The 18,372-nt window shown below is 40.9% G+C and overlaps 1 protein-coding gene across 2 annotated transcripts in view; it reads right to left on the bottom strand.

The window, feature by feature from the left end:
• UNC5C (unc-5 netrin receptor C) overlaps nucleotides 1-18,372 on the bottom strand; it is a 380,855-nt gene that overhangs the window by 99,528 nt on the left and 262,955 nt on the right. The window lies entirely within an intron of this gene.

Below are 18,372 nucleotides of genomic sequence, written 5' to 3'. Positions count from 1 at the left end.
CTGTGCCATAATCTATGTGGTGAAAATTATGAAATTCAGAAGCCATGAAATATACCAACTTTAAACTTCAATTGTAGCCCTTCTGGATCTCCATTTTAACAATTAGTGAAATTCATTAATTACATTTCTTTAGTGGTTCCTGGTAATCAACTATGGTGATCACATTTTTAATCAAAAGAAACTCCTATTCATGTCCCTTGCAAACACAAATGTTGTACTCTTTTCTCACAATAGATATTATTAAAGTTATAGTAACTTTGGAACATTTTGATCAATAAATCAAATGCAAATTGCTGTTTCAGAGTTGGAAAGAGAGTGCTGGAGTCTTAAAAGAATGAATATAACTTCTTGAGATGTCTCAAGCACAATGCAGGGGATAAGCAACTATTGAGAAGAGCCCAGAAGTATGTCTGTATCTAAATAAGTGCCCATTCGTTAAAGGGAAGATTAAATAATTCCTTTTCAAAGATCTGGTTGTGATAGAGTTTTTACAGCAATATGCAGTGAACTTTTAGAAACTGTTAAAGATGGATGCAAAAGTGTTAGAAACCAGCTTTTCATTATGAACACATCATGGGCACCTACTTCAGGAGAAGACTTAACTAAGCCATCATAGAATGGTTTGGCTTTGAACTCAGTAAATTTTATTGAATTTCTACAATTAAGAATTATTCAAAGAGTTTACAGTGTTTAAAAATTCCCCAGTACTTTATTTTACATGAGTAGATTACTGACATTTAATCCAGTAGATTTGAATAAAGATGAATACCTCCTGTCTCCTTTCATCCATGACCCTGATGAAGACATACAATTCTTTGGGGCTAGCATAGTGGGTTAATCTGCCTCCTGTGATGCCAGAATCCTATTTGGACACCAGTTTGTGTCCTGGTTGCTCCACTTCTGATCCAGCTCCCTACTAGCCTGGGAAAATCAGTGGAAGATACCCAACTACTTGGGCTCCTGCCACCCACATGGGAGATCTGTATGACGTTCCTGGCTTCTGTTTGATCCAGCCCAGGCTGTTGTGGCCATTTGGGGAGTGAAACTGCAGAAGGAAGGACTCTTCATTCTCTCTGTTTCTCCCCTTTCCTAAATCTGACTTTCAAATAAAGCAATAAATTTTTTTAAAAAATTCTGAAAACATCATTGTAGCCAACTGAACCAATGGGTAGCAATACAGAGTCCAGAGGTATAACCCTAACATACCCCTACCAGAGGCACCAACTGGAAAAATGCACTGAGAAAAAAGAATCTGTTGTTACATACTTGTCATTTAGTTGAATTTCTCCACAGAAGGAAATCTTCGAGATTATAGGGCTAGTGAGAAAAATTATAGATCTACGTGGGCCTGTGTTAAGACTAGAGACTATCTATATGATGACAGAATTTCTGTCAGAAGAGCACTTCTAATTTGATGATCAAGAAAATGAGTATGTGGTAGAAAAGAACATTTAGAATCCACAGAGTTACAATAATTTGGAAGTTATATAAAGCATGTCCCCATTTAGGTATGAGAAGTATGTTTACCAAATTACACAAAGTCTTACAACAAAATAATTGATGCTACATTAGAACTATTGAATGACGGCTTTAGATATTTTGCAACCCCACATGTGCTTCTAATGTCCCTTTTGTTTAATCTGTATCCTTCCAATAGAAACACTAAGGCCTTTCTCTACTGATAGAGCAATTTCTCTTTGTTATTTTTTATCTCTACTGAGATAAAAATTCTGGCGAAACAGAAGATACCAATAAAATAAGCAGCAATGAATAATTTTATAGGATAAAATGTTCTTGACAAGTTTATCTAGTTTGTGAAAAATGATCCTGAGGAACTCCCATCTGATATGGGGGCGGGAGAAGACAATGACTGGAATTAGCTTTCAGATTAAGTAACATGTTGGCTCACTCTTATTTCAATTAATTAGGAAATCACAAAACAAGGGCTAAGAGAAAGAAAAAGCCAGGCATATATGTATCCAAATAGTTGAAGTAAGTTCATATAGTAGACATTTAATTAGGCACTTAGGATGAAGATGTGAAAGATAGACAATTAAGCCTAGAGAGGTAGGCTGAGGTCGGATTATGAAAAGCCCTTCTACCGTGTGTAGGAATAGCAAACCCTCAAAGGGTTCTAAGCGAAGCATGGACCACAGATGTCATATTCAGAGTGACAGAGGATTGAGGTTGTGGAGAGGAGACAAAAAGTAGTTAGGGACCCGTTTGAATGGATCCAGAGGGATAATGGGGTCCCTATTTCAGCTAGTGATGGTGGGCAGAAGGAGGAGAAAGCAGATTCTAGAAAGACATCATACCCTCAGGAAGACCTAGGTATTTGGGGAGGGCGGAAAGGCAAGAATAAAGCAATATTCTTAGGTACTACACTGTTAGATTGGTACCAACACCAAACAAAATAGTAGCAAGTTAGGCAAAGAAGTAGGAAGAAAGGCTACACACTTATTTTGGTACCAGTTTGGATTATTTTTATCTATAGGATCTTCAAAAGGAAAAGGCTAGTAGGTCTACATCATGGTTTTCTTTTTTTAAAAAAAAGGATTTGTTAATTTATTTGAATGAGTTAGAGAGAGGGGGAGACAGAAACAGAGAGAGATCTTCTGTTTCCTGGTTCACGCCCTAGATGGTTACAAAAGCCAGGGACGAGCCAGGTCAAATTCAGGAGCTTCATATGGGTCTTCTAAGTGTGTGTAAGGGCCCAAACACTTGGGCCATCTTTTGTTGCTTTCCCAGGCCATTAACAGGGAGCTGGATCAGAAGTGGAGCAGCTGGGACACGAGCCAGTGCTTGTTTGGGATGGTACCATAGCATGTGGTGGTGTTACTCACTATACCACAATGCTAGCCCCCTATATCATGACTTCAAACTTCAACACTACCAGCTTTATGGACTGGATATGTCTTTATTGTGGGGTTGTCTTCTGCAAGGTTGAATACTTAGCATCCCCAAACACCACTCTCTGGATGCCAGTTGAACCCCTCTCAGTCATGATGATGAAACAGTGCCTCCAGACAAAGCTAAATATCCCAGGAGGTGAAAAAGTAGAAAATTAGAGAACCACTGGCTTAGAGCTAGGAAAAGTCATCCTGGTAGGACTTCTTACACTTCATTGTCACTGAAGCACTGCAAAGAGATGACATCACCAGGGCAGGGCCAGTCCCATAAATAAAAGAGGACATGGACATTTAAGAGGAAATGCTGCCAGAGGGTGAGCAAGGAGGTGGGGAAAAGTCCACGGAGATAAGTGTCGGCTTTTAACAAGTGGGGAGGTCAACAGGAGACAAGCAGCAAAGGACTCAGAGGGGAGAGGAACTCACTGGTTTGGGAGATTGAGGCAGGAGAGGGAGCAGAAGCCCAGCTGTGCTGAGGAGTGCATGGGTACTGGGGAAAGGACCATTCTGAGGACATCCAACAACTTCCCAACGTTTCATGGTGACAGAGGTCACTGCAGAGCTAAGGGGCAAGGACTGGAGGGCAGCACGCTATGTAAGTCTCCTTAGGACGTGGTGTGCTTTTTGGCACAGTTTTCAAATTCCTGCCATAAGAGGGCACATCTTCGTTTCCTCATTTCCTGATTGAAAACGGTGATGTCGGCCGGGGCCGCGGCTCACTAGGCTAATCCTCTGCCTGCAGCGCTGGCACACCGGGTTCTAGTCCAGGTCGGGGCGCTGGATTCTGTCCCAGTTGCCCCTCTTCCAGGCCAGCTCTGTGCTATGGCCCGGGAGTGCAGTGGAGGATGGCCCAAGTCCTTGGGCCCTGCACCCCATGGGAGACCAGGAGAAGCACCTGGCTCCTGCCTTCGGATCAGCGCGGTGCGCCGGCCACGGTGGCCATTGGAGGGTGAACCAACAGCAAAGGAAGACCTTTCTCTCTGTCTCTCTCTCTCACTGTCCACTCTGCCTGTCAAAAAAAAAAAAAAAAAAAAAAGAAAAAAAAAGAAAAAGAAAAGAAAACGGTGATGGCCAGCGGCACCTAATTCAAGAGTCACATTTAACACAACTGTCATTGAAGACCAGATAATTATTTTGTTTTAATGATTTGGCTTGAAACTGTACAGAAATGTGATCTAATTTCTAAAATGAGCTCACATTTGACCCCCTTAGCAGGCCATACTTCTTGCTGAAAACCACTTTTAATTCCTGCCATAAAACCTCTTTTCTTTGCAGGTTGTGTAGTGAGCATAGAGTGTACTGTGCTGTGCGCCTCCATATCACTCTGCAAGCTGAGGGTGGCCACAGCGAAAGCCTGTCCTGTATCATTTGGGGATATGAGAGAAGGCAGGCCAGATGCCTCGCAGGCAGAGAGAACACAAGGGTGACGAATGAATAAGCATGAAAAACGGACACTTGCCAGCCAGGAATTAGATGTAGAACAGAATGGTACAGAATAACGTGGATATTCCTGTTAGAAGAGAAAAAAAATGAATTCTTGCCCTTGGATGACTATTAGGATTTGACATTTCTGTTTTCTTCCCATTAGTTCTAAGGCTGTTACTAAAATAAGTACAAGTATAAAGTCCTTTCATCATAACCTAGATTACTTTTGCAATGTCAACTTGGCCCTACTCCGATTTAGTTATTGATTCTACCCATAAAAAGAAAAATCAGCTTTGTCATATGCATGCGTTCAGTGAGCTGTTTACTTAAAAACACGAATATTGGCTTACTAAATCCATACACTGAAATCCAATTAGCAGATGTAGAATCAGATCTGAAACAATATGGATTTCTATTTACAATTTACACATAACCCAAGAAAGTCTTTTAACACACATATGTGAGCACACAAAGCCCCCTTTTTAAATGGTAGAATTGTACAGCTTTCAGTAATTTTTGGTCACAGTAATAGTATTGTGGTTTTAAATTATCCATGATGTGGGATATACTAATTAATGATTTGGCAAACATGAACTCTACTTTTTCACATTGTAGTTAGCAGAAAACAGAGTTGAGAGACAGAATTCTTACTAGCATTCACTTTCCTTAGTTATAAAATAAAATAAATGACTAGACGTGTGTGAAGGACTCTGTGGCTGTAAGGACCTTGAACTGAACAGACTAAGATTTTAGAGAGGGAAAGTTAATCCTGTGTAGAGTACATTACTTCTTGGTTGCAATTATCAGCATCCAAGGGAAATAAAGAAAATTATTTTTTAAAGCAGAGGAGTTGATGTATCTTTGAAGAGAAAAATTATGTAATATTCTCTGTGGACCAACTTTCATAGAACTTTGGGACACTTAGAGCCAAAAGAATAGGGAAAAGAATGGGGAAAAGAATGTGGGGGAGATGGTGGGTTCTAGAAGATGAATCTTAAAAATATCAATACATGCTTGTATTAATCAAAGAGAGTAATGTACAATATACTGTACTTGGGGCCAGTGCTGTGGCATTAGATTATGCCTCTGCCTGTGGCATCGGCATCCCACATGGGCACCAGTTCATGTCCCGGCTGATCCTCTTCCAATTTAGCTCTCTGCTAATGGCTTGGAAGGCAGCAGAAGAAGGCCCAAGTGCTTTGGTTCCTGAACCTATATAGGGGACCCAGAAGAAGCTCCTGGCTGCTGGCTTCAGATTGGCTCATCTCCAGACATTGTGGCCATTTGGAGGACCTCTCTCTGTCTCTCTCCATCTCTCCCTCTGTAACTCTTTCAAATAAATAAATAAATCTTACACACACACACACACACACACACACTGTACTACACAGAAGCAGATGAAAGTTAAAAAAGTCTGATGATTATAAATGTACCAAGAATTACTTTGACAAAACTGTATTTACAGGACAAGAAGGATGGGGGAGGGAAATGCCACTCCTGTCAGTGTGCATGTTTATAAAAGAGGCAGAAGGCCATGTCACCTTCCCTGAGATGACCCTTGAGCAACTCTGCCTGACATCCCCTAAAAAGGGTGTGTGTCTTCCATCATGGAAAAATAAAGGCTGGGCAGGCCACAGCTTTGAGTATAATGGACTCATGTGCCATGCTGATTCTGGAAAGAGAAGAAGAGAAATGAGGACAAAAGTATTCTTATCATATTTAGGCAGGCAGATTGCTGACACTATCATCTTTGAAATGGATAAACATGTTCTTATTGCATATTTAAAAATGATTTACATTTATTAAAAATGTTTATTCTCTCAGAAATCCAACTCATTATGCAAAATATTTATTAGAATAATTCTTTTAAAAAAATATAAAGTCTTAGTGATATGACAGACTGACATTATGAAGTCAAGAATTCCCCAATGGGTATACTTCAATAGACTATTCTAGTAAAAATTCAAATCCTTAGATTCCATGGAATAAGCTATAAATGAAATATTACATTATTAATTTTATCTGTTTTTAAGTTTAGACCTCAAAGGGTTTTATTAATACGACAATAAATATTAAATCTGAAAAATTTTTGGAAGATAATAAGGCAGAAAACACACATAATAAATGACTATCATCATATCTATTATTACACAGAGTTCTGGAATGAAAGATGATTACTCATATGTGTAAATTTTCAACATGTCATTCTTTACGGATTTTGGCCATCTGGTCCATAAAACATATCCTCTAACATTCCTGATTATTCTTGTGGAATTACAGGTTTACTGTTGTTTTTCAAACTGTGTGTCATGACCCTTTAGAGGGTTATGAAATCTATTTAGTGGAGTTAGAGCCAGCATTGAAAAATAGGAAACTGAGTAACAGAAAATGTCAAGATACTTTATACATAGTATTAAGTATGTGTGTGCAAATACCTACCTACACATTTGTTTGCCTGTGTGAGGAGGGGGATATATATGTAATAGATCATGATATAAACATTTTTTTGACAATCATAGGTCATTGTAATACAATCAGAAAGCCACTGGGAGGTAGGATAACATTGTGGCTAACAGCAGGGCTTGGTGAGACAAACATGGGTCTCAACTCTACCTCTTAACTCTACCTCTGACCCTCTGCATGATCTTAAGCATGTTGCTTAACCTCTCGTGGCTTTAGCTTTTTAAGCTGGAAATTGGATACAGTAATAACAACTATTTCACAGAGTCATAGGAAGGAGTGCCCATAAAATTCTTAGCATCACATGGGGCATATAATAAGTGGTCAAAAGATAGTCATTCCCCACTACACCTTTCTTCCACAGTATAATGAATTTTATTAGGTCAGAACAACATTTGGCATTATTTTTAGTCAAAACACACAACCAAATGAGACAAAGCAATTAGAGTGTAAGAGAGCTAATGATTGAAGATAATGGTCCACAAAGAGAAATGTAGAGATTATCATGCTAGACATGATAAAAATGCAGATTCCATACTCAGGCTGGGCTCTGGGAATCTGCGAATATGGTCTTATCAAACCCTACAGGTGTGGTTTATGCCCTGCAGTAACACCTTAGAACCCATGACAGATTGATTATTTATGGAATACGATGTTGCCAGTGGCATTGTGCTAGCACTCTGGGCAGACAAGTAGATCCGCTTCCACACTGTGACTCTACCCGCCTGGTGCTTCCACAGTGTCGGCAGAACTCACTTTGGTATCAGCTGCCAGCTGATATTGTGTAAAATGGCATTTGAATTTCACATTTGTCTAGTACCCATGCAAGTAATGTAAAGAGAAAGTTAGGCATTGGAGGTTTTTTCCCCCTTGAAACCAAATGCCGACTTGGGTTGTTTTTCTGAATTTCTGGAAACATGAGTACAAAACCAAGCCCCTTCCTCTTTATTCTTGCTTCTTGGCTCTGGCTGCATGTCACAGATAGGAAAGCAGGCTCAGTGGGCCATACATCCCATATCTGATCACTAACAGAAGCCGGTAATGCAGGTTTTCATGTGATTTTTCTCCCTTAACTGTATATGTTGCCAAATCCTTGAAACTTTAAAAAACTCTTGTGTGGGCCAATATTCTGAGGGTTAAACCAAACAGTTGGTGGCCATACTGGGTCTGTGGGCTGCCACTCTGAGGCCTTTGGTTTAGCTAGTTCCATGCTGAAAATACCATGTTAATATCTCTTGTGGTCTTTCTCCTTTCTCTGAAAAAATGCCCAAGGCTCTCTCCACAGACCTCTGCTTCTCACTTCCAGACACTTAACCGAGAAAGCTCACCAAGAGCTCTCGGTGGGGGAAAGTGGGTTTGCTAGGAGGATTGCATGCATCACATTTTCTGACTTAGATTTTTACAAATTTTAATGTATGTTCCCTTACCTACTTTCAGAAAGAATGTTAGGCAATAAATGTGTGTACTTCAGAAGGATTGACTTTTTAAAGAAATCAAAACCCCTGGTTAGGCAAACAAAAAGTTCCTTGATGGCCGAAAGACATGCTGTCATCATTTCTGTAATTCTTGGTGACTGCATAGGATGAAAATGTCCCTACATTCTTTTCTGAACCTATGTTGTCACTGCTAGCGTTGCTACGTACAAGAATGTGTGAAGCTCCCCATGGATACTTAGTGTAGCGGTTAAGACACTGCGTGAGATGCTTGCGATCCATTTTGCAGTGTCTGCTTCGAGTTGCTGGGCTCTTGATTTCAGCTTCCTGATAATGCACACCCTGGGGAGCAGTTGGTAAAAGTTCAAGCCGTTGAGTCCCTGTCACCCATGTGGAAAATTAGAATTGAGTTCTTAGGCTTCTGGTTTCAGCCTAGCCCAGCCCTGGCCAGTGCAGGCATTTGGTGAGTGAACAAGGCACTTAGGAGTTCTCTTTCAAATATACTTTAAAAATAGATACAATTTTTAAAACCCTGGAGCTCTTCTTTTAATTAGAAAGCTTTTATATTATTTATTTGAGAGGCAGAAACAGAGCAAGAACGAGAAGAGAGAGTGAGAAAGATGAGCACGCTGCTTGCTACTGCTGGTTCACTTTCCGAATGTCTGCAATGGTTGGGGCTGGGCAAGGTCTTAAATTGCGGATGCAATATAGGTATCCCACATGTGTGGCAGGGATCCAGCTACTTGAGCTATCATTGGCGGCCTCTCAGCCTCTGCTTTGGTGGGAGCTGCAGTTAGGAGCCAGAACCAGCAAGTGAACCTAGGTACTCCAATTTGGGGTGCAAGTATCTTAACTGTTAGTCAGGCCTTCTGCCCTGAAGCTCTTCCAGGTATGGCAGGGAATTGAGAATAGTTATGATTGGGGCCAGCGCTGTGGTGCACTAGGTTAATCCTCAGCCTGTGGCTCTAGCATCTGATATGGGCGCCGGTTCTAGCCCTGGTTGCTCCTCTTCCAATCCAGCTCTCTGCTGTGGCCTGGGATAGCAGTAGCAGATGGCCAAGTCCTTGGGCCCCTGAACCCACATGGGAGACCAGGAAGAAGCTCCTGGCTCTTGGGTTCGGATCTGCCCAGCTCCGGCTGTTGCGGCCATCTGGGGAGTAAACCATCGGAAGGAAGACCTCTCTCTCTGTCTCTCCCTCTGTCTGTAACTCTACCTCTTAAATAAATGAATAAAAGCTTAAAAAATGGATATGATCTGTGCTTAGCACTTGCTAGGAAAGGCAATATTTGGCACCACTGTATTCCCTGCCAGCTCATTTGTCCATACCCAGTCAATCATGATACTTTGCCTGTGCAGAGAACCCTTTGAGGGTTTGCCACTCCTAAACATGGCAGAAGTGCTTTTCATACTTGGCCTTGCCTCTTAAGGATTCAGATGGTTGCCAGCCTTGGCTTGTGTCTGCATCCCTCCAATTTCAGCCTCTGTGGTTACAAAGTTTTCTCCTCTTTTGTCAAATCTCCCTCTGCCTTTCTCTTATGAAGCACTTCATTAGATTCTGCTGGGATAATGTCCCCATCTCAGAATCCATAACCACATCTACAAAGGTGCCTTATCCATGTAAAACAGCATTCACGAGTTCCAAGGATTTGGACCCCATGCCTGTTGGCACCATAATCTAGCCTACGAGTGGCTGCAAGCATGGAGCCTGGGTCTAATCTTGCTTCTTAGTGAGGTTGCGTCACCCATAAAAATGAGGATCATTATATCCCTTATTGCTTATTAACATTATTAACAATATTATTAATATTAAACACATACAATACTTAGGAAAGTGCAGTTACATAAATTGGTGTCTATGAGTGTCTTGATGTATCTACCACTCCCCGTCTGCCCCTGAAATCAGCAAAGCTTTCAAGAGTTCCCAGAGTTCATATTTATTCTGATGTTTACAGATTTATTTAATTTTTACCAACAGCCCAAACCACTTTGTATCAGAATTAAGTTTTTTGACTCCCAAGTTGAGCTAGTCTTGAACAAATGGCTGCAGATCTGAGGAGACCCTGTATTAGACGAGATTCATGTTGAAGCACTTGCTGATGTCTATCTTACATACTTTCTGACACAAGGCTGACCTGGCATGAACAAATATAGCTGTTTTACCACGATTCATATTTTCACACGTTCAAATTACTTTTCATGAGTTCTCTCGCATGCTCAGTGAACAAAGGTACTGGATACATTTTCAATTAAAAATGTTTGAATGTGTTCTCAAAGTGCTCCTCATCATTACACAAAGCATCACTACTTGTGTTCTTAAAGGGAAAAATATACTGTTCTTCCAATACTGATGGAAAGGACTAATCATGTTGTCATAGTGGAGTAGAATTCATGCTTACATCACCAAATCTGGCAGTTAACAGGAAATAACTGCTACAAACCGACTGGTGCAGCTTATTTTGGGAGACTAGACCGGTCGTCAGTGTTTTGGGCACTTATTAAACGTGAAGGATGCCTGACATCATGCCATGGGACCCTCAATATTTTGCCTTGCTTTTCTCTCTCAGCAATAGAATATCTAATCTTCTACTTGCCTTTCCTTCTCAAATATGGTAAAATAATAAATGTAAACAAAATCCAACCAACGAGCCAATATCGAGCACAAGTAGTTCTTTTGATGATTAGATTGAAACTCTGGGCAATGAACTGGATTGTAAGTAGAAAATTGCTTTCCAACTGACTCAGGAGGCTGTGATGGGCACAGTGGTTAGGCTGCTGCTTGGGTGCCTACATCCTGTGCTGGAGTGCCTGGGTGAGAGACTCAGACCCACTTCTGAGTTCAGCATTCTGCTAATGTGCACCCTGGAAGGCAGGAAGAGATGGCTTATGTCTTTGAGATCCTGCTACCCACCTGGGAAACCAGGTGGATTTTCTGACTCCTCGCTTTGACCTGGTTCAGAAGTGGCTGTTGCAGGCAATTGGAACCAGTGGATGGAAGATCTCTCTCTGTTTTTCAAATAATAAATAAATACAACAAATTCACATTTCCCAAACAGATGACTTAGGAAAGTTACTGAAGTCTCTGTGCTTCTGTTTTGTTATTTACAAAATAAAGATAATAACAGAAACTACCTCCTGTAGGACTGTGGTGAGAATTATCATAGTTAACACACACAGGGAGTTACAAAAGGGTTAGGCACATAGCAAGAATGCCGTAATGTTGGCTACCCTGACACAGTGTTTTAAGAAGGATGAAAGATGACAATAAATTTTTGCTTTCTCCCTGTTTCTTCATAACCTCATTCTATCATTTTAAGAGCTAAAGTTTTGATCTGCTCTTCAGAATTCACATGAAAACTTTCATAATACTATAATTCATATGCAGGGACAGAGGCCAGAATGATCTTTAAGCTCATCAGGAAAATTATCTTGGTATTATCACTAGTTGGGCTAATGCCTGGGTATCCCTTACTGTGCTGTGATCATTTCAACAAAGAAATTCCAAGAGAGCATAGTCTTTGTAGAAGGGAAACACAATTTTAGCTATTTTTTATTTCTTGATTTTGGGGCATTTACAGAACAAATACATTTGTATTCACATAATCTGGCTAAAGGTTTTTTTTTTTTTCCTTTTTAAAGAAAGATTTTAGAACTAGAATGCCAAAAGGGAAAAGAAAAAAAAAAAAACCATACAAGTCACTCTTTTATATTCGTACTGAATCTTAAGATTCAGAAAAAGTGATTGCATGTCATTACAACATTTTTAAGGTATGTCTTAGGGATAAACAGTAAGAAACATGCCAGCTTTGTGGATAAGAACCTGACATGCCAAGAACTTAAGGCTCTTTTCTTAGAATGTACAAAAAGACTAAAATAATTGCAGATAAGTTTTTTTTTTTTTTGCAAACAAACATTTTAACTACACATGCTACTTTTCACTTGGCATAAAACATACTTTAATAATATATTTCAGTCCAGTGGGTTATCAGCCCTGCCTATGACATATGGGTTGATGATTTCCCCTAAAATATGGCTTATGAGACAGTGTTCTATCAGTTGGTTTTCTAGCTCTCAGAATAAAAATAGGTTATAAGTATGCATGGATCTGTGGGGCTTCCATGAAACTTGGGTACTGTCTGCCTACAAACACACAGCAAATGTGTTTGAGAAAATATAGACTGACACAATCAGCTATGCATTGTAGTTTTTAATCTTGAACTAGGGGCAGCATGACTACCTATTTAATACAGTTGAGATTTACAAGAAACAAGGGAAAAAAACCTATTACACAAAATTTCTCAGGAATCTAAAATATTTTAAATTACATAATACATCTTTTTCTAATACAAAATATAACCCCTGCTACTTAAAATTGGATTATTGGGTTATTTAATGGTTACATAAGGGATTAGACTCCAACTCAGAAATGTGGCAGAGTAGATAGGTCACTTATTTTGATATATGAGAAACTTGTTGGATTCTACCAAGACATCTAGCATCAGGCTACTAGATACTGTGTATGGTATAACCTACACGATTTAGAATGCTTGGCTAAAGAAATGCAGTATTTGGTTAAATTGCATATTTAATTTTATTTTCTGCTAGGTAGACAGTAAATGGAATAACAAGATAGAACACAACAAATAACTTCTACATATACATGGATATATGCATATATAAAAATTAACACAATAACTCACAAGATTACATATAAAGTTAATTGGAGAAATGTAAATATAGAAGTATTTGTTGATTGCTTGATGGTATTTATTGAATAACCTACACTGGGCCAGGTATCATCCTATACATTTTGAATTCATCCATGAGCACATCAAACAAAAATCTTTGTCAATGTGGAACTTACTTTCTAAGGAGATGAGGAGGGTCAGAATGCAAAGCATGACCATAGTAGGTAAGTGAATGCATAGAGATTAGAAGTTGATAACAGCTATGGAGAAAAAGAAGGCCACAAGAGCAATGGTGGCATGAACAGGAGCAGAGGCAGTCCTTCAAGATATCTGGTGTTCTTGAGTTTCTCAGGAAAGAAAACATTTGTATAAATGAACAGCCAACACTGAACCACATCGTCACCTCGCTTCATCATATGCTTCCAGCTTGATTCCTTTGATGTATGTCTTCATTTATGTAGCATCTACTACATTCAAGGCATGCTATTAGGCACTGGGCATAGAACTGTGAAGAAAAAAAGCCCTTGCCCTGTGAAGCTTATATTTTAGGGATTTAAGCTCAATACAGAAGAAAATGAGTGATGATGAAGGAAAATGGTATAAAGAAAAATAAAGCAGTCTTGGGAATAGGAGAGTGACAGGGTTGGGAGGCCTAGTAGATCCCTCCAAAGAGGGGACACCAGAGCAAAAGGAGGTGAACCCAGCTGAGAGCTGGGCAAAGAGTCTTGCAAGTGGGGAGGGACAATGGCCACAAAGTGCCTGCATCTGGAAAGTGATACATTCTGAAAACAAGAAAATAGGTGTGGTTAGAACAGACCAAGCAAAAAGGAGAAAAGCAAGAAGCCAAAGTGTGTTTACACTTTTACATTATAAAGAATAACTTTCAAACATCCTGTATGTGGAAAATAAGATGTGTTTGTGAACTTCAACCAGACAAAAATTCTTGTCACTTTCTCCCTCACTGGTGGAGGACGTAGCTTCTGTACCGACTCAGTACTCCATACCAGCTATGGAAATTCAGGCAGGATTGTTAATCTTCCTTTGCTCTCAATTTCCTCGTCTATAATATGGGGTTAATGATGGCGCACATCACACAGAGTGGTTGCCAGGACTGAAAGAGCTAATGCCTTTCAAGGTAAAAGGAACATCACGCCATTGCTGTATTTGAGGGTCTAACACTAGCCACCCAGGGGCTTTGGAGCACTTGACATGTGGTTCATTGTAACCAGGGTGTACTATAGGCTCAAACATTCCAAATCTCAAAGATTATTAGTAAATCAACAGAGCACAAGTTTATTTCATTAATACTTGTTTATACTGGTGGTAACACTGACATGATAGCTAGCAGACTCAGTAGGTGACTAAAATGAATCCTATCTGTTTTATTTTTTGTGTGGCTACTTGAAACATTTACAGACCACGTGGCTAGCATCGCAATTCTGCCAGACAGTGCTGTTATCGTTAATGGGCTAGATGCTGGAGACTTACAAACATGAGCAAGGCTAGTCCTAGGCCACCAGTGACTCCTCGGGTAGCTCTCATCCCAGCGAAAAGCAGGAGGGAGCTGTGAGGGGAGGGCAGCAGGGGCCACCCTGACCATCCCTCCCAGGAACTCGATCTCTCTCAGGAGCCAGGGCTTTTGCGACACTGGCTGTGATTTACTGGTTTGCACACACAAAGAGCAGAAAATCCCAAGGAGCTCTCAGGAAGATCAATTCTGGATACACACATAAATCTCTGTAGCGCTCTTGGAATCGTAGGAGCAGGATGTGCGTGTGGGTGCTCCTGCCTCCTCAGGCATGTGGAAAAACTGCTGTCTAATTTCATGGGAATAAGAAGAGTATTTCACATCCACGGATGGACAGCCCCAGTCTGAGACATGAAGTGGCAAAGGAAGGAGAGACTTTTTAGGTTTTGATGTCTACTTGATAATGATTCACAGTAAACAAAGGAAGTGTTTGGAGTCTGTTAGTGAGATACCTATCCTTCATGGAACAGTGGGTTGGTCCCTGACTCTAGGCCTTATGCTTTATGTGCTTATGTTGTTTAATCTTAAAATAATGCTACCATTGTCATTTCACAGTTGATGAAAGTAAGGCTCAGAGAAGCCAAGTAGCTTGACCAATGTCACCCCAGGGAGTGACGGAAGTAGGGTCTGAGTCAAGCTGGCTTCAAGATGGCTTCAAGATGGCTCCAATCGCTCCCTCATGCTGTTCCTTTCACATTGCATTCCTCCCCAAACAGCCAGCAGCACAGCACCAGGGGCAACCCTTGCAGCAACTCCACAATGCTGAGACGCAGAGGAAAGACAATATTTGCTACCATTTGGCCTGAATAAAGTTTTCCTACTGTTATGAAGAAAAATCTTGGACAAGCTTAAATGTGAGTTTCTTCGAGCAAATCTTGGGAACAATTTGTGAGTCAGGCAGCCTTCAGAACCAGAATATGTTCTAAAATTTTCCGACAACAACACGACCTGACAGCATTTATAGAAAATGGGAGTGAGGTATTAAGGAAACTCAATTGGTTACAGCTTACTTGGTTTATTGGTTATAAAGCCTCCTGCAATTACCTGAAGCTTAGCTACCGTGATTGAACTCTATGTTGGTTTGGCCTGCTGGGTCTAGGGCAGGCACTCAGTCCAAATCAAAAGCCTCTGTGTAAGAAAAGGGAATTGTTTTCCTCTGCTCTCAGAACATAACAATCAACTCGGACTTCTGTGATCACAGCAGGTGTGAGGATTTCTCCCCTTGGCAAGCAAGCAATGCCACAGCAACAGACACCAGCTGGATGTCCTCCAATCCAATTCTGATCTGACATTGTCTACCTGGAGGGTGCAGTGATCCCACAGTTTGAGGACTCATTCTGCCCCTTGGCCATGACTTTAGATGGCCAGCCCAAAGCCCCAGATGGTGTTATTTGTGCTGTCCACAAGGAGGTGGCTGTGGCACCTTCTTGGCTATGATTAATTTTCTAGAGCAGCCTACACGGAGGAAGTACCTATGTTTTCCAGTTTTTTACACAAAGAGACACATATGAAGAGATGTACTGTCAGGTGTAGAAGGCCGTGCTGCCCTCCAGGAAGCTGTTCTTTCAGGTGTCTGTGGAGGTCTGGAGGCCCAGTTACAAAGGACACAATTGATTGAATAATTGGCTATCAGCAATCAGTTTAACCTTCATTCCTCTCCACTCCCTCTAATCCTGTGTGAGTCTTTCCAGTGACTGACCTGAAGCTACCCAACAGGGACATCGAGCCATTAGCCAACTCTTCGCTTCCAAAACACTCTCACAGAGATTCCAAGACTTTCAGGAATTACGTGGAAGGGAATAGGGCTACAAACCAAAGGTATATTTCATAATATAGCAGCTTCCTAGAAATTTTATTTAATACCCCCTTGCACACTGGGGGTTTTCCCACTGGACTATAATAAGAGACTCTTGAAAACAACTCTAGGACACTGCCAGCTGTATGCCCATGAGAGTTCTATTTAGGACAGCTATTGTAGTGTCAACCTGAGTTCCCTCCCAATACACATCTGTCTGCAATGGAAGCTAGAATAGCCACCTAAAAAACTGGCACTTTCCCCAGTAGTCATATTATGCTCTTAGCTTGTGCCTGGCTGATTTTGAACTTTTGTTATTTCCATTTTTTTCCTCTCTGACCCTCTTGTCTCATGAAGTGATTTTCATATCTTAAATAGTTTAAATGAAGGAAACACTGTAAGACAATTAAGTGAGTGGTCTGTATTAATTTCTACTTGCTAAACATAAAAACAGAGCTTTTTCATGAAGGAACAATGGGCACCACCATAGTACACCTAATAAGCATAAATCTAATTCAGTGAAAGGTAATTGCACTCATTTAACCTTAGTGTTGTGGTTATCCTCACCTGTGACAAATTTAAGTGTAATTGCCATGTACTTGGTAGCCATCTATCAAGTGCTACTGCACAAAGCACCATGGCTCACTTGACCCAGGGCAGACGGGAGAATCCATATGCCTTCTGCAGCGTTGGCAAGAACCCACTCGCCAGGGATCAGCCTTTGCAGAGAGAATTGGACATTTGACCTTTTTTCATGTTTCATCGCGAAATATATCTACAAGAATAAATCTAGATACAATGGATGGTATTCCTTGGCCACATGCATATGCGTTCAGTTAATTATGAAAGTCAAGGAAAATTATTCTTTAGTCTTATTACTTCAAGGTGAAGGTGTTGTGGATAAATCAATCTCTTCCTAGAGGAAGAGTTTGCTTTCTTAAACATTATATGATAATGCCAAATTACATGTAAAAGTCATGAAGAAAATACTGAAGTATACAAAGTATGTTGCAAAGACAAATTGGAATTTTATCCTTACATGTATTTAATTTTTCATGAGGAACAAGTTATTCACACACACACGGTACAGGGCTACTTCATAAAGTTCATGGAAAATGTAATTCAAAGGTAAGTTTAATTTGGTACAATTTCAAAACTCATGAATAGTTTTTTATAATATGCATTTTTTCATGAGCTTTTTGAAAATTATTTACATATTACATTTCATACATATGAAATTGGCACAATAATCTCTAAAAATCAGTTAACTAAATATACGTAATTTGGAACTATGCAGCTCTTAAACTTTGGGCATGCCAATTTAGTGTAAAATGTAGACTGTTTGACATTAATGAATCTGTAGAAACGAAAGATAAAGACATTGATTGCTCTCAGTGTTTCTCTGTATTGCCATTCAAAGCTGATTTTGAATTTGCTTACATATTTGACCAAAACAATTAGTTATTAAAAAGTGACTGAAGTGGGCCGGCGCCGCGGCTCACTAGGCTAATCCTCCGCCTAGCGGCGCCGGCACACCGGGTTCTAGTCCCGGTCGGGGCGCCGGATTCTGTCCTGGTTGCCCCTCTTCCAGGCCAGCCCTCTGCTGTGGCCAGGGAGTGCAGTGGAGGATGGCCCAGGTGCTTGGGCCCTGCACCCCATGGGAGACCAGGAAAAGCACCTGGCTCCTGGCTCCTGCCATCGGATCAGCGCGGTGCGCCGGCCGCAGCGCGCCGACCGCGGCGGCCATTGGAGGGTGAACCAACGGCAAAAGGAAGACCTTTCTCTCTGTCTCTCTCTCACTGTCCACTCTGCCTGTCAAAAAAAAAAAAAAGTGACTGAAGTGATCTTTCTTTACAAAAACATCAGTTCCTTAACATTCATGGTGGAAAGGTCTAGTGACTGTGGTGGTAATCCACCAAGATCCCCTTTGGGCTTTGATCCCATCTTTGGGCAGTGCTGGTGGTGGAGGCTCTGGGCCCCTCTCTTGGGGGACTGCCCTCGGGTGGGAGAGCTGACTTGGCTCGGGCCACAAACACTGGTGGACTGGTGCAGTGGGGAGAGAAGGAAGAGTTGGCATCCACTGACTAGTCTATGAGAGGGATGACGAGTCTTCTAGATGGGACAACTCCAAAGGGTCCT

This window comes from Oryctolagus cuniculus, chromosome 8 (assembly GCF_964237555.1).
Source record: "Oryctolagus cuniculus chromosome 8, mOryCun1.1, whole genome shotgun sequence".
Classification (NCBI taxonomy): Eukaryota; Metazoa; Chordata; class Mammalia; order Lagomorpha; family Leporidae; genus Oryctolagus; species Oryctolagus cuniculus.
Note: the sequence above shows the minus strand (reverse complement) of the source record. Positions and strands in the feature narration are given on the sequence as shown.